Raw genomic sequence first — 12823 nt, forward strand, 5'->3', positions numbered from 1 at the left:
TTAGCTGGATGGTCTGGGACTTGGAAGGAGCATGATTGGAAGATTGGTAATAAGGATGTATGGGGAAGAGGTATGTGGATAGATCTCTCTGAATGGGCAAAGGAGTAAAGGTATTTGTGTCTCATGTGAATGCCCACCAAAAGGTGACCTCGGCAAAGGAGGACTTTAACAATCAGGTGGGTAGGATGACACGTTCAGTGGAACCCAGCCATCCTTTTTCCCCAGGTACCTCTGTCATTGCTCAGTAGGATCACGAACAAAGTGGCCATGGTGGCAGGGATGGAGGTTATGCATAGGCTCAGCAACATAGACTCCTGCTTACCAAGGCTGATTTGGCTACTGCTACTGCTGAGTGCCAAATCTGCCAGCAGTAGAGACCAACACTGAGTCCGCGATGTGGAACCATTCCTCGGGGTGATCAGCCAGTAACCTGGTGGCAGGTTGATTACATTGGACCACTTCTATCATGGAAAGGACAGCATTTTGTTCTTACTGGAATAGATACTTATTCCGGATATGGATTTGCCTTCCCTGAACTCAATGCTTCTGCCAAAACTACCATCTGTGGACTTACAGAATGCCTTATCCACCATCATGGTATCCCACACAGCATTGCTTCAGATCAAGGGACTCATTTCATAGCAAATGAAGTGTGGCAATGGGCTTATGCTCATGGTATTCACTGGTCTTACCATGTTCCCCATCATCCTGAAGCAGCTGGCTTGATAGAATTATGAAATGGCCTCCTGAAAACACAATTACAGCACCAGTTAGGTGACAATACCTTGAAGGGTTGGGGCAATGCTCTCTAGGAGGCTGTATATGCTCTAAACCAGTGTCCAATATATGGTTCTGTTTCTCCAATAGCCAGGATTCATGCATCCAGGACCAAGGGGTGGAAACGGGAGTAGTACTACTCACTATTACCCCTAGTGACTCACTCAAAAAATTTGTGCTTCCTGTCCCTACTACCCTATCTGGAGGTAGGGAGATCTTAGTCCCAAAGAGAGGAACACTCCCACCTGGAGACACAATACTGATTGCATTGAACTGGAAATTAAGAATGCCACCTGGCCATTTGGGCTTCTTCATGCCTCTGGGTCAACAGACAAAGAAGGGCATTACTGTGCTATCTAGTGTGATAGATCCTGATTACCAAGGGGAAATTGGGTTGGCTTTACATAATGGAGGTAAAGATGACTATGTCTGGAAAACAGGAGATTCTTTAGGACGTCTTTTAGTACTACCATGTCCTGTGATTAAAGTCAACGGAAAATTACAGCAACCCAATTCTGATATGACTGCTAACGGCCCAGACCCTTCAGGAATGAAGGTTTGGGTCATCCCATCAGGCAAAGAACCACGACCAGCTGAGGTGCTTGCTGAGGGCAAGGGAAATACAGAATGGGTGGTGGAAGAAGGTAGTTCTGAATATCAGCTACGACCATGTGACCAGCTGCAGAAACGAGGATTGTGATTGTTATATTTCTTCATTGTACATATGCATCAAAATTTTTTGTTTCCTTCTGTTATGAACTGTGTGTCAACTTGGCTAAACCACAAGTCTGTGTGGTTTGAGCTGTTGTGGTTTCATTGTTCCTATGATGGGATCAGATGACTATATTTTGCACAGCCAATATGTCGAAAGGGAGTTTCCCTAGGGGTGTGGCCTGCTTCGAGTATATCTGTGGACATTCTGGGAGAGGGGACGTTCTTCTGTGGATCGGGATTCTGTTGTGCTGCCTACAACTCTCTGTAAGTGAACAATCCACCATTCAGCCTGGACATCTTGGATTCGATAGTTGGAGTCGATAGCCGGTGTACTGCCAGCCAGCTCTGAGCTCCTCAGCCCCTGCAGCTGCAAGAGTCAGGAAAAGCCTTCAATTTGATGTTTGATCCAGGAACTTTGGACTTGTCAGCTTCTATAAGTGTCTGACACATTTCCTAAGATAAATCTCTCTCTATCTCTATCTCTATCTCTATCTATCTATCTATCCATATATATATATAAGCTTTACTGGTTTTGTTTCTCTAGAGAACCCAATCTAACACAGTTAGTTTAGGTAAGTGGTGTGTTTCTAGAAATCTATTTCTTCCAGATTTTCAAATTTGTTAGAGTACAGTTCTTCATAAAACCTGATAGTATCCATTTTATTTCAGTTGGTTCTGTTGTGATGTCACACATTTTGTTTTTTATTCATGTTGTTTGTATTCTCTCCCTCTTTTCTTTTGTTAAATTTGCCAGTGGTTTGTCAATTTTATTAATCTTTTCAAAAAACCAACTTCTGGTCTTGTTGATTTTTTCTATTGTCTTTCTATTTTTTGTTTCATTGATTTCTGCTTGAATCTTTATTATTTCCTTTCTTCTGGTGACTGTAGAGTTGTTTTGCTGTTCTTTTTCTAATTGTTTGAGATGTTGGTTTAAAGTGTTCATTTTGGCTCTTCTTTTTTGATGTGTGCATTTATTGCTGTAAATTGGCCTCTGATCACTGCTTTTGCTGTGTCCCGAAGATTTTGGTATGTTGTGTTTGCATTCTCATTTAATTCAAAGAATTTTTTAATTTCATTTTTTATTTCTTCTTACTCAGTCTTTCTTAAGGAAGGTGTTCAATTTCCATATGCTTGCTCTTTTCCCGGTATCTTCCTATTGTTGATTTCTAATTTGATAGCACTGTAATCTGAGAAGATGCTTTGCAGTATTTCAATGTTTTTAAATTTATTAAGGCTTGCTTTATGGCATAACGTATGGTCTATCATGGAGAATGTTCCATGTCCACTAGAAAAGAATGTATATTGTGCTGTTGTTGGATGAAGTGCTCTGTAGATATCTACAAGGTCAAGTTGGTGGATTGTATTGCTTAACTCTTCCGTGTCTTCTTTCTAGTTGTTCTATCTTTCATTGAAAGTGGTGTATTAAAGTCTTGTATACTGACTTCTATACTGACTGTGGCATCAACTATTTGCCTTTCCAATTCTGGTAAAGTCTAATTTATGTATTTTGGGGTTCTTTCATTGGGTCCATAGATATTTATTATGGTTATATCTTCTTGTTCAATTGATCCTTTAATAATTATACAATGTCCTTCCTTGTCTCATTTGATAGTTTTTGTCTTAAAGTCAATTTGTTCAGAAATTGATATTGACACTCCTGCTCTTTTTTGATTGCCATTTGCTTGATATATCTTTTTCCAACTTTTGATTTTTTGTCTTCGTCTCTAAGGTATTTCCTTGTAGACAGCATACTGATGGGTTATGTTTTCTTATCCAGTCTGCAACCCTCTGTCTCTTGAGTGATGCATTTAATCCATAAATATTCAGTGTAATTATTGACAAGTATGAATTAATTGCTATCATTTTGTTAAGGGTTTTTTCATGGTGTTCCTGGTTTCTCTGCTCCATATAATTTTCTGTGCTGAGGTCATTATGCTTATCAGTCATGTTATCATTTCCTTTATTGCTATTTCTTTAGTATTTGCCGAATATTTGTGCTTGTCCTCTTTTTTTTTTATTGTGATGCGAAGGTTTATCATTTTTCTTTGAGGTTACCCTATGATGTATAATTTTCTCCCTGAGTATAGAATAGTCTATTCTATCTTGCAACTCTCTTGACTTCCTCACCATTTAAAATTTCTGTAACTACACAGTATTTTCCCTCTTCTTGGTTTGTTGTTGTCCTCATTTGCCAATCGATGTCTGTGGTTCCCAGTTTATAATTTTTAAGCCCATTTTACTTTGGATACGTCCTTAGCTGTGTTGGTTTCTGGGTTATGTTATCTTGTGTATTAATGGTCGGTTGTTGTTTGCTATTATTGGTTCTCTATTCAAAGGACTCCCTTAAGTATCTCTTGTAAGGTTAGTCTGGTTTAAGAAATTTCCTTAACTTCTGCTTATCTGAAAATCCCCTAATTTCACCATTATATTTGAGGAACAATTTTGCCGGGTATATAATTCTTCACTGGAAAATTTTCTCTTTCAGGGTTTTATACATACCATCCCATTGCCTTCTTGCTTGCATGGTTTCTGCTGAGAAATTAGAAGTTAGTCTTATTGGTTGTCCTTTGTAAGTAACTTTTAGTTTTTCCCATGCTGCTTTCAGAATTTTTTCTTTGTCTTTGGTTTTGATGAGTTTGATGATGATATGTCTTGGTGATTTTTTTCTGGGGGTCTATCCTGTTTGGGGTTTATTGGACTTCCTGAATGAATATATTCTCATCTTTCATCATATCAGGGAAGTTCTCTTCCAACAAGTCTTTTAGAATTTTTTCAATTTATTTTTCTCTTCCTCTTCTGGAATTCCAATGACACATAGATTATTCCTTTTGATGGTATCCCACATGAACCTTGGGCTTTCTTCATTTTGTTTTAATCTCTTTTCTAATCCCTTTTCAAAGAAACATTCAGTTATTTGTCCTTAATCTTATTAATTCTGTCTTCCATTGCATCAGTTCTACTCCTTTGCCCTTTCAATATGTTACCTATTTCTAACAATTTAGTATTAATCTTTTGGATTTCTATCGATAGATTTAGAATCATTTCTAATTTTTCATTTATTTTGTCATTTTGTTCTTGTATTTTCTTCTGAAATTCTTCTAGGGTTTTGTCTGTGTTTTCCTTGATCTGTCTCTCAATCCTTTGAAGATACCTAAATACAGTTCTTTTGAATTCTTTATCAGAGAGTTCCAGTGCTGCTTTTTCCTCAGGGATGTATTCTGTGTCTGTGTTCTGCTTCCTTGCTTCTACTACTTTATCTTGCTTCTTTGTGTGGACTGTGACAGTCTGTTTTCTCTGAGACATTGTGATGTTGTTGTATTTAGATCTTGGTTAATTTTCCAGTTGTTGGCATCTGGAGTGTCCTTGTGGTTCCTGGCTAGTGGAGCCTATTCTTAACTCCCTGGAATTTGGGTGGATGCTGTCACTTTAAATATCCAAAATGGTCAAACTGCTTGTAAACATTCAAAATGGCTGTGCCCTCTGGAAAGGCAAAAGTCCACAGCTCAGCGTGCCTTCCTTTCGCTCCTTCCCCTTTTATTCACCAGCCACAAGTGCAGTCCTCCATGCAGTCTGTGGCTAGCAGGCTGATTTTTAGGTTACTTCTTAGGTCCTAACACTACTTGGCAATATCCAAGCTGTCTGTGCCATTGGGATTGCTGTCAGCACCTCCACATATCTCCTTGTTTGGTGTTTTCATGAAAATTCTTCTACCAGTTGGAGTTTAGTCCACTTCTATATCCTTCCCTTCAAAGCTCAGGGCTCTAGGATTATCTTCTGTATCTGTGTTAATTGGTTCCCCTTTTCTTTGTTGAAGAGGGTCTGTGCAGTCTTTCTACCTATTCTGCCATCTTGCCAGAACTCCTACTTCAGGATAGATCTTGAAACATTTTTTTGTGACAACAAATGCCGTGCCATTCTTCTTCAATTTGTCTTCCTGATGTCCTAGATCATATGGTTGTATGATTCAAAATGGCTAAAACCAGTATATTTCAGCTCACTAATGCCTGGGATATCAATCTTTATCATTCCATTTCATTTTGAAAATTTCCAATTTTCCTACATTCATAGTTTGTACATTCCATGTTCCGATAATTAATGGATGTCTGCAGCTATTTCTTCCCATTTTGTCTTGCTGCATCAGCAAATGGAGGTCCCAAAAGTTTTACTCCCTCCCTATCATTAAGGTTGACTCTACTTTGAGGAGGCAGCTCTTCCCCAGTCATATTTTGAGTGTCTTCTGACCTGATGGGATCATCTTCTGGCACTATATTGGACAATGTTACAGAGGTATTAATAAAGTTTTCCAGTAATATCTATCTATAGTCATGGGTATATTCCCATTCGCCTAACCACACCTGACCTTCTCACCTGTCTATACATCCTCCCATAGACTAATGTTTGTTGTTACTGATAATGCAGTATTGTGCAGGTAATAGTAGTTGTTTCTAATTCTATACCTTTTGTGTACTTCTCAGTGTCCTCCTTTTCCCTACTGTTATTTTATTGGTTGCACACTTTTGTTATATTGCCTTTCCCTTTACTCAAATCAACATATGACTCTTAACTAGTCAGAAATTTTCCCTCCTTCCCTCCCTTCCCTGGTAACCAACAAAGTAAATTTCCTTCCCTGTGTAAACCTTTCCTTGACTTTTTATAATAAAGGACTCATGCAATATTTGTCCTTCTGTGATTGGTTTATTTCATTCAGCATAATATCCTCCAAGTTCATCCACACTATGAGTCGGGGCCAACTCGATGGCAAAACAACAACAACAACAACAACAACAACAACATGAGGTGATTTGTGGATTCTTTGTTATTCTTTAATGTTGCACAGTATGCCATTGTGTGTATGTACCATCGTTTGGCTATCCATTCATCTGTGGATGAGCATGTAGTATATTTCTAGATCTTTGTTACAGTGAATAGTGCTGTGGTGAACATGGTGTGCATATGTCTATTCATGTCCTGGATCTCACCTCTTTAGGATATATTTCTAGTAGTGGAATTGCTGGATTAAATGGTATTTCAATTTCTAAACTTTCAAGTCAACACCATACCATTTTCCACAGTGGCTGCACCATTTTACAGTCCTACAAGCAGTGTATGAGAGTCCCAATCTTTCCACACTCTCATCAGCATTTGTTATTTTCTGTCTTCCTGAACTTTTCCAGTATTGCTGGGGTGAGATGATATCTCCTTGTTGTTTTCTTTTGAATTTCTGTAATGCATAATGTGTTTGTTAGCTGCCTATATATCTTTAATGAAATGTTTGTGCATGTCTTTGGCCAATTTTTGAAGTGGCTTATTTGTCTTTTGTATGTTAAGCTGTTGAAATTTTCTATAAATTTTAGAGATAAGTCCCTTGTCAGATATGTTGTAGCCAAATATGTTTTCCCAATCTGTAGGCTCTCATTTTACTCTTTTGGAGAAGTCTTTTGATGCACATAAAAATTTAATTTTTAAAAGGTCTTACTGATCTAGTTTCACTTCAGTGTTTGTGTATTTTGGGTTATGTGTGATAGTCTATTTATGCCACATATTAGGGGCCCCAAGTTTGCTCCTCTTTTATCTTTGGTGTACTTTATGGTTTGTGGTTTTACATTTAGGTCTTTGATCCATCTTGAGTTCTTTTTTTTTTTTTTTGTTTATAGCATGAGGTATGGATCTTGTTTCATTTTTCAGCAAATGGATAACCAATTTTGCAAGCACCATTTGCTTAAGAGGCTACCTCACCCCCATTTAATGGAATTTGGCCCTTTGCAAAGATCACCTGTCTGTACGTGGACTATTTCTGGATTTTCAATTCTATTACACTGGTCTATGTTTCTATCATTGTACCAGTACCACAATGTTTTGACTACTGTGGCTGTATAGTAGGTTCTGAGATTGGGGAGTGTAAGACCTCCTACTGTGTTTTTTCTTCAGCAGTGCTTTGCTTATCTGAGCTCTCTTTCCTTTCCACATAAAGTTGTTGTTGTTATGTGCTGTCGAGTAGGACTCAACTCATAGGAACCCCTCCAAATTAGTGACTGGTTTTTCCATACCTTTAAAGACTGTTCATGGAATCTGGATTGGAATTGCATTGAATATACAGATTGTTTTGGGTGTTTTTGCTGTTGTTAGGTGCTGTCATATCAGCTCTGACTCAAAGTGACCCTATGTACAACAGAATGAAACTTCCCAGTCATGCACCAACCTCACAACCCTTGCTATAATTGTGCCTGTTCTTGCAGCCACTGTGTGAATCCATCTTGTTGAGGGTCTTCCCTTTTTTTGCTGACCCTTTACTCTACTACGCATGATATTCTTCTTTAGGGAATGATACCTTCTGACAGCATGACCAAAGTAGGTTAGACAAAATCTGGCCATTCTCGCTTCCAGGGAGAATTCTGGCTGCACTTTCTCCAGCACAGATTTATTAGTTCTTCTGGAAGTCCATGGCATTTTCAATATTCTGTGTCAATACCATAATTCAAAGCATCAACTCTTCTATGGTCTTCCTTCCAATGTATATGAGGTGACTGAAAATTTCATGGCTTGGGCTAGGCTCACCTTAGTCTTCTGAGTGACATCTTTGCTTCTCAACACTTTAAAGAGGTCTTTTGCAGCAGATTTTCCCAATGCACTATGACATGTGATCTCTAGACTGCTGTTTCCATGAGTGTTGATTGTGCAACCAAGTGAAATGAAATCCCTGACAACATGAATCTTTTCTCCATTTATCACGATATTGCTTATTGGTCCACTTGTGAGGATTGTTGTTTTCTATGTGGAGGTGTAATCCCTACGAAAGACCGTCATCTTTAATACTCATCAGTAAGTGCTTCAAGTCTTCTTCAATTTGAGCAAGCAAGGTTGTATCATCTGCATATCACAGATTATTAACTTGTCTTTCTCCAATCCTGAATCCATATTCTCTTTCATATAGTTCACTTCTTGGATTATTTGCTCAGCATACAGATTGAGTAAATACAGTGAAAGAACACAACCCAGAGGCACTCCTGTCCTGATTTGAAACTGTGCAGTATCGCCTTGTTCTGTTCCAATGATAGCCTCTTGGTCTATGTACAAGTTCATCATGAACACAATTATGCATTCTAGAATCCCCATTCTTTGCAATGTTATCCATAATTCGTTATGATCCACACAGTTGAAACCCTTTGCCTAAAACACTAAAACATAAGTAGACATATTTCTGATAGTCATTGCTTTCAGCTAAGATCCACCTGATTTCAGCAATGATATCCCTCATTCCCATGTCCTCTTCTGAATCCAGCTTGCATTTCTGGAAGTTCCCTGTCAATATATTACTGCAACCATTTTTACTAGCTTGTGATATTAATGATACTGTTTTATAATTTCCACACTGACAGATGAGTAGAGGTGCTTTGGAAAGTATTGACACTGTCACAATATTCTGTCTTATCCATGAACATGGCCAGTTTTTCCATTTATGTAGGTCTCTTGCAGTTTCTTGTAGTAGTATTTTGTTGTTTCCTTTGTATAGGTATTTTGTGTGGCTGGTAAGACGCAAAGTATTTTTTATTTTATCTTTTTGGTAGGTATTGCAGTGGCATTGTTTTCCTTATTTCCTTTTTAGAGATCTCTTTGTTAATGTAGAGGAATCTAACTGATTTTTGTATGCTGATCGTGTATCCTGTCCCTTTGCTGACTCTTTCTATTAGTTCCACCAGTTTTCTTGCAGAGTCTGTCAGGTTTTCTCGGTATAGGATCATGTCATCTGTAAATAGAGTTAGCTTTATTTCTTCTTTGCCAATTTGGATGCTTTTTATTTCTTTTTCTTTCCTTATTATCCTGGCTAGGACTTCTAATACAATGTTAAATAGAAGCCGTGATAGAGGGCATCCTTGTTTGTTTCCTGTTTGTAAGGGAATTATTTGAGTCTCCCTCCATTGACAGTAGTGTTGGCTGTTGTCTTTGCATACATGCCCTTTATTATACTGAGAAAATTTCCTTCCATTCTTATTTTACTGAGAGTTGTTTTTTTAAATCAGGAATGGGAGTTGGATTTTATCAAATGCCTTTTCTGCATCATTTGATATGATCATTTGGTTCTTTTCCTTTATTGTATTTAAGCGATGGATTACATTGCTTGTTTTTCTGATGTTGAACTATCCTTGCATACCTGATATAAATACCACTTGGTCATGGTGCATTATTTTTTTGATATGGTGTTGGATTCTGTTGACTCAGATTTTGTTGAAGATTTTGGGATCTATATTCATGAGGGATATTGGTCTGTAGTTTTCCATTTTAGTGATGTCTTTATCTGGTATTGGCATCAAGGTTATGCTTGCTTCATAGAATGAATTTTGGAGTACTCCCTCATTTGCCATGTTTTGTAATAGTTTGAGTAGTATAGGTGTCAACTATTTTGTGAACATTGGATAGAATTTTCCAGTGAAGCCATCTGGGCAAGGACTTTTTTTGTGTGTGGAGTCTTTTATGAACTGCTCAATTTCTTTTCTTATGAGTTTGTTCAAGTATTCTATCTCAGGCTGTGTTAGTTTACATAAGTGTTGTGTTTCTAGAAATGCATCCATCTCTTCCTGGATTTTGAATTTGTTGGAGTATAATTCTTCATAATATTAGGTTATTATCTTTTTTATTTTAGTTGGTTCTGTTGTGATGTCACTCATCTCATTTATTATTCATCTTATTTGCATTTTCTCTTTCTTTTCCTTAGTTAAATTTGCCACCAGTTTGTCAATTTTATTAATGGTTACAAAGAGCCAACATCTAGTCTTGTTGATTTTCTCTATTTTTTTTCCTGCTTTATTTATTTCTGCTCTGATCTTTATTATTTCCTTTCTTCTGGAGATTGTAGGTTTCTTTTGTGGCTCTTTTTCTAATTGTTGGAGTTGTTGAATTAAGGTGCATGCATTAATAACTTTCTTCTTTTTTGATGTATGCATTAATAACTATAAGTTGACCTTTGAATACTGCTTTCTCTGTGTTACAGAGGTTTTGGTAAATCATATTTTAATTCTCATTTGTTTCTAGGAATATTTTAATTTCACACTTTATTTCTTCTGTTACCCCATACTTCTTGAGCAGTGTATTATTCAGTTTCCATGTATTTGATTTTTTCCTTGGTCTTCCTATTGATTTATAATTTTATATCATTGTGATCTTAGAAGATGCTTTGGAGTATTTCAGTGTTTTTAAATTTATTCAGGCTTGTTTTGCGTCCTAACACGTGATCTATTCTGGGCAATGATCCATATGCACTGGAGAAAAATGTGTATTTTTGTTGTTGTTGGGTAGAGTACTTAGCAGTGTAGTGCTTAAGGCATTTGACTACTAACCAGAAGGCTGGTGGTTCAAACCCACCAGCCACTCTTTGGAAGGAAGATTGGGCAGTCTACTTCTGTAGTGATACTGCCTTGGAAACCTAAGGGGGGGTTGCTATGAGTTGGATCTGACTCCATGTCAGTGACTTTGGGTTTTTTTTTTTTTTTTTTTTGAGTACTTTGAATATGTCTATGAAGTCAAGTTGGTTGATTGTGTTGTTGAGATCTTCTTTATCTTTGTTTTTTCTTGTTCTGTCCTTTTCCAAAGTGATGTAATAAAGTCTTCTAGTACTATTGTAGAACTGTCTATTTCTCCTTTCAATTTACTTAATATTTGCTTTATGTATTTTGGAGCTCTTTCATTGAGTACATAGATATTTATTACAATAATGTCCTCTTGGTCAATTGACCCTTTTAATATCATATAATGCTCTTCATATAATGCCTTACACTAGTTTTCACCTTGAAGTCTATTTTATCAGAAATTAATATTATCACTCCTGCTTTTTTTTGGTTGTCATTAGCTTGATATATATTTTTTTCCACCTGTTGATTTTTAACTATTTTAAATTTATTTTTATCTTTGTGTCTAAGGTGGATCTCTTGTAGGCAGCTTATGGATGGGTCCTCTTTTCTTATCCAATCTGCTACTCTCTTTCTCTTGACTGTTGCAATTAGTTCATTCACATTTAGTGTAATTAATGATAAAAACAAACTCCAAACTCACTGCCATCAAATTGATTCTGACTCATAGCAACCCTCTTTGGGTTTCCAAGCAGTAAATCTTTATGGGAGTAGACTGCCTAGTCTTCCTTCTGAGGAGTGGCTGGTGGGTTTTAACTGCCAATCTTCTGGTTAGCAGTCAAATGCCTTAGGCACTACACCATCAGAGCTCCTTAATTTATGATAGGTATGAATTTCTTGCTGTCATTCTATTGTGTTTTTGTTGTGTTGCTGATTTCTTTGTTCCAAATATTTTTCTGTGCTGAGTTCATTTTGTTGTCAAGTAATTTTTTCTCTTTTCTTCATTATTGTTGGCTTTGTGTTTACTAAGCCCTTGTGATTTTCTTCTTTCTTAGTTCGGTTAGAAAGAGTGTTATTTATTTATTTCTTTTTTGTGGTTACCCAAAATAAATTCTTATCTTCCTAAGTTTGGAACAGTCTGTTCTATAAAGACATTGTCCTGTCTTCCTTTCCATTTGGGAGTTTTGTTAACTCTAACATTTATTCCCTCTATTTGCTTTATTGTTGGTGCCATTTACAGACTGACTCCTCTATTTCTCTGTTTACATTATTGTAAGCTTATTTTAATTTGCAAATCATTTTCTGGGTTGGTTTCTAGGTGGTAGTGTCAACTGTCCTGATTTTAATTTTTTTCCATTGTTGGTTTTCTTATGGAAGAACTCCTTTTAACATTTCTTATAGGGTTGGTCTGGTTTACACAAATTCCCCTAACTTTTGTATATCTGGGAATGTCTTAATTTCACCCTCATATTTAAGGGATAGTTTGGCTGGATATATAATTCTTGGTTGGCAATTCATTTCCTTCAAGGTTTTGTATATACCATCCCATTGTCTTGCTTGCATGGTTTCTACTGAGAAATGAGAGCTTACTCTTATTGGTAGCTTACTCTTATTGGTCTTACTCTTATTGCTCTTTGTAGGTAACATATCATTTCTCCCAAACTCCTCATAAGATTCTTTCCTTCTTTTTTGGTTTTGGAAAGTTTGATTATGATATGTCCTGGTGATTTTCTCTTGGAGTCTATCCTGTATGGGGTTTGCTGAACTTCTTCAATGAGTTTTTTTTAGTCTTTTATGACATAGGGGAAGTTTTCTCTTAGCAAGTCTTTGACAATATTCTCACAGGTTTGTTTTTTTTTTTTTTGGTCTCCTCTTGTTCTGAAATTCCAATCAGGCATGTTGTTGTTGTTGTTATGTGCCGTCGAGTCAGCCCTGACTCATAGCGACCCCTCCTTGGGTTTCCGAGGCAGTATCACTACGGAAGTAGGATT

The sequence above is a fragment of the Orycteropus afer genome, unplaced genomic scaffold (genome assembly GCF_000298275.1).
Source record: "Orycteropus afer afer isolate SDZICR_OR568_19922 unplaced genomic scaffold, OryAfe1.0 scaffold00350, whole genome shotgun sequence".
NCBI lineage: Eukaryota > Metazoa > Chordata > Mammalia > Tubulidentata > Orycteropodidae > Orycteropus > Orycteropus afer.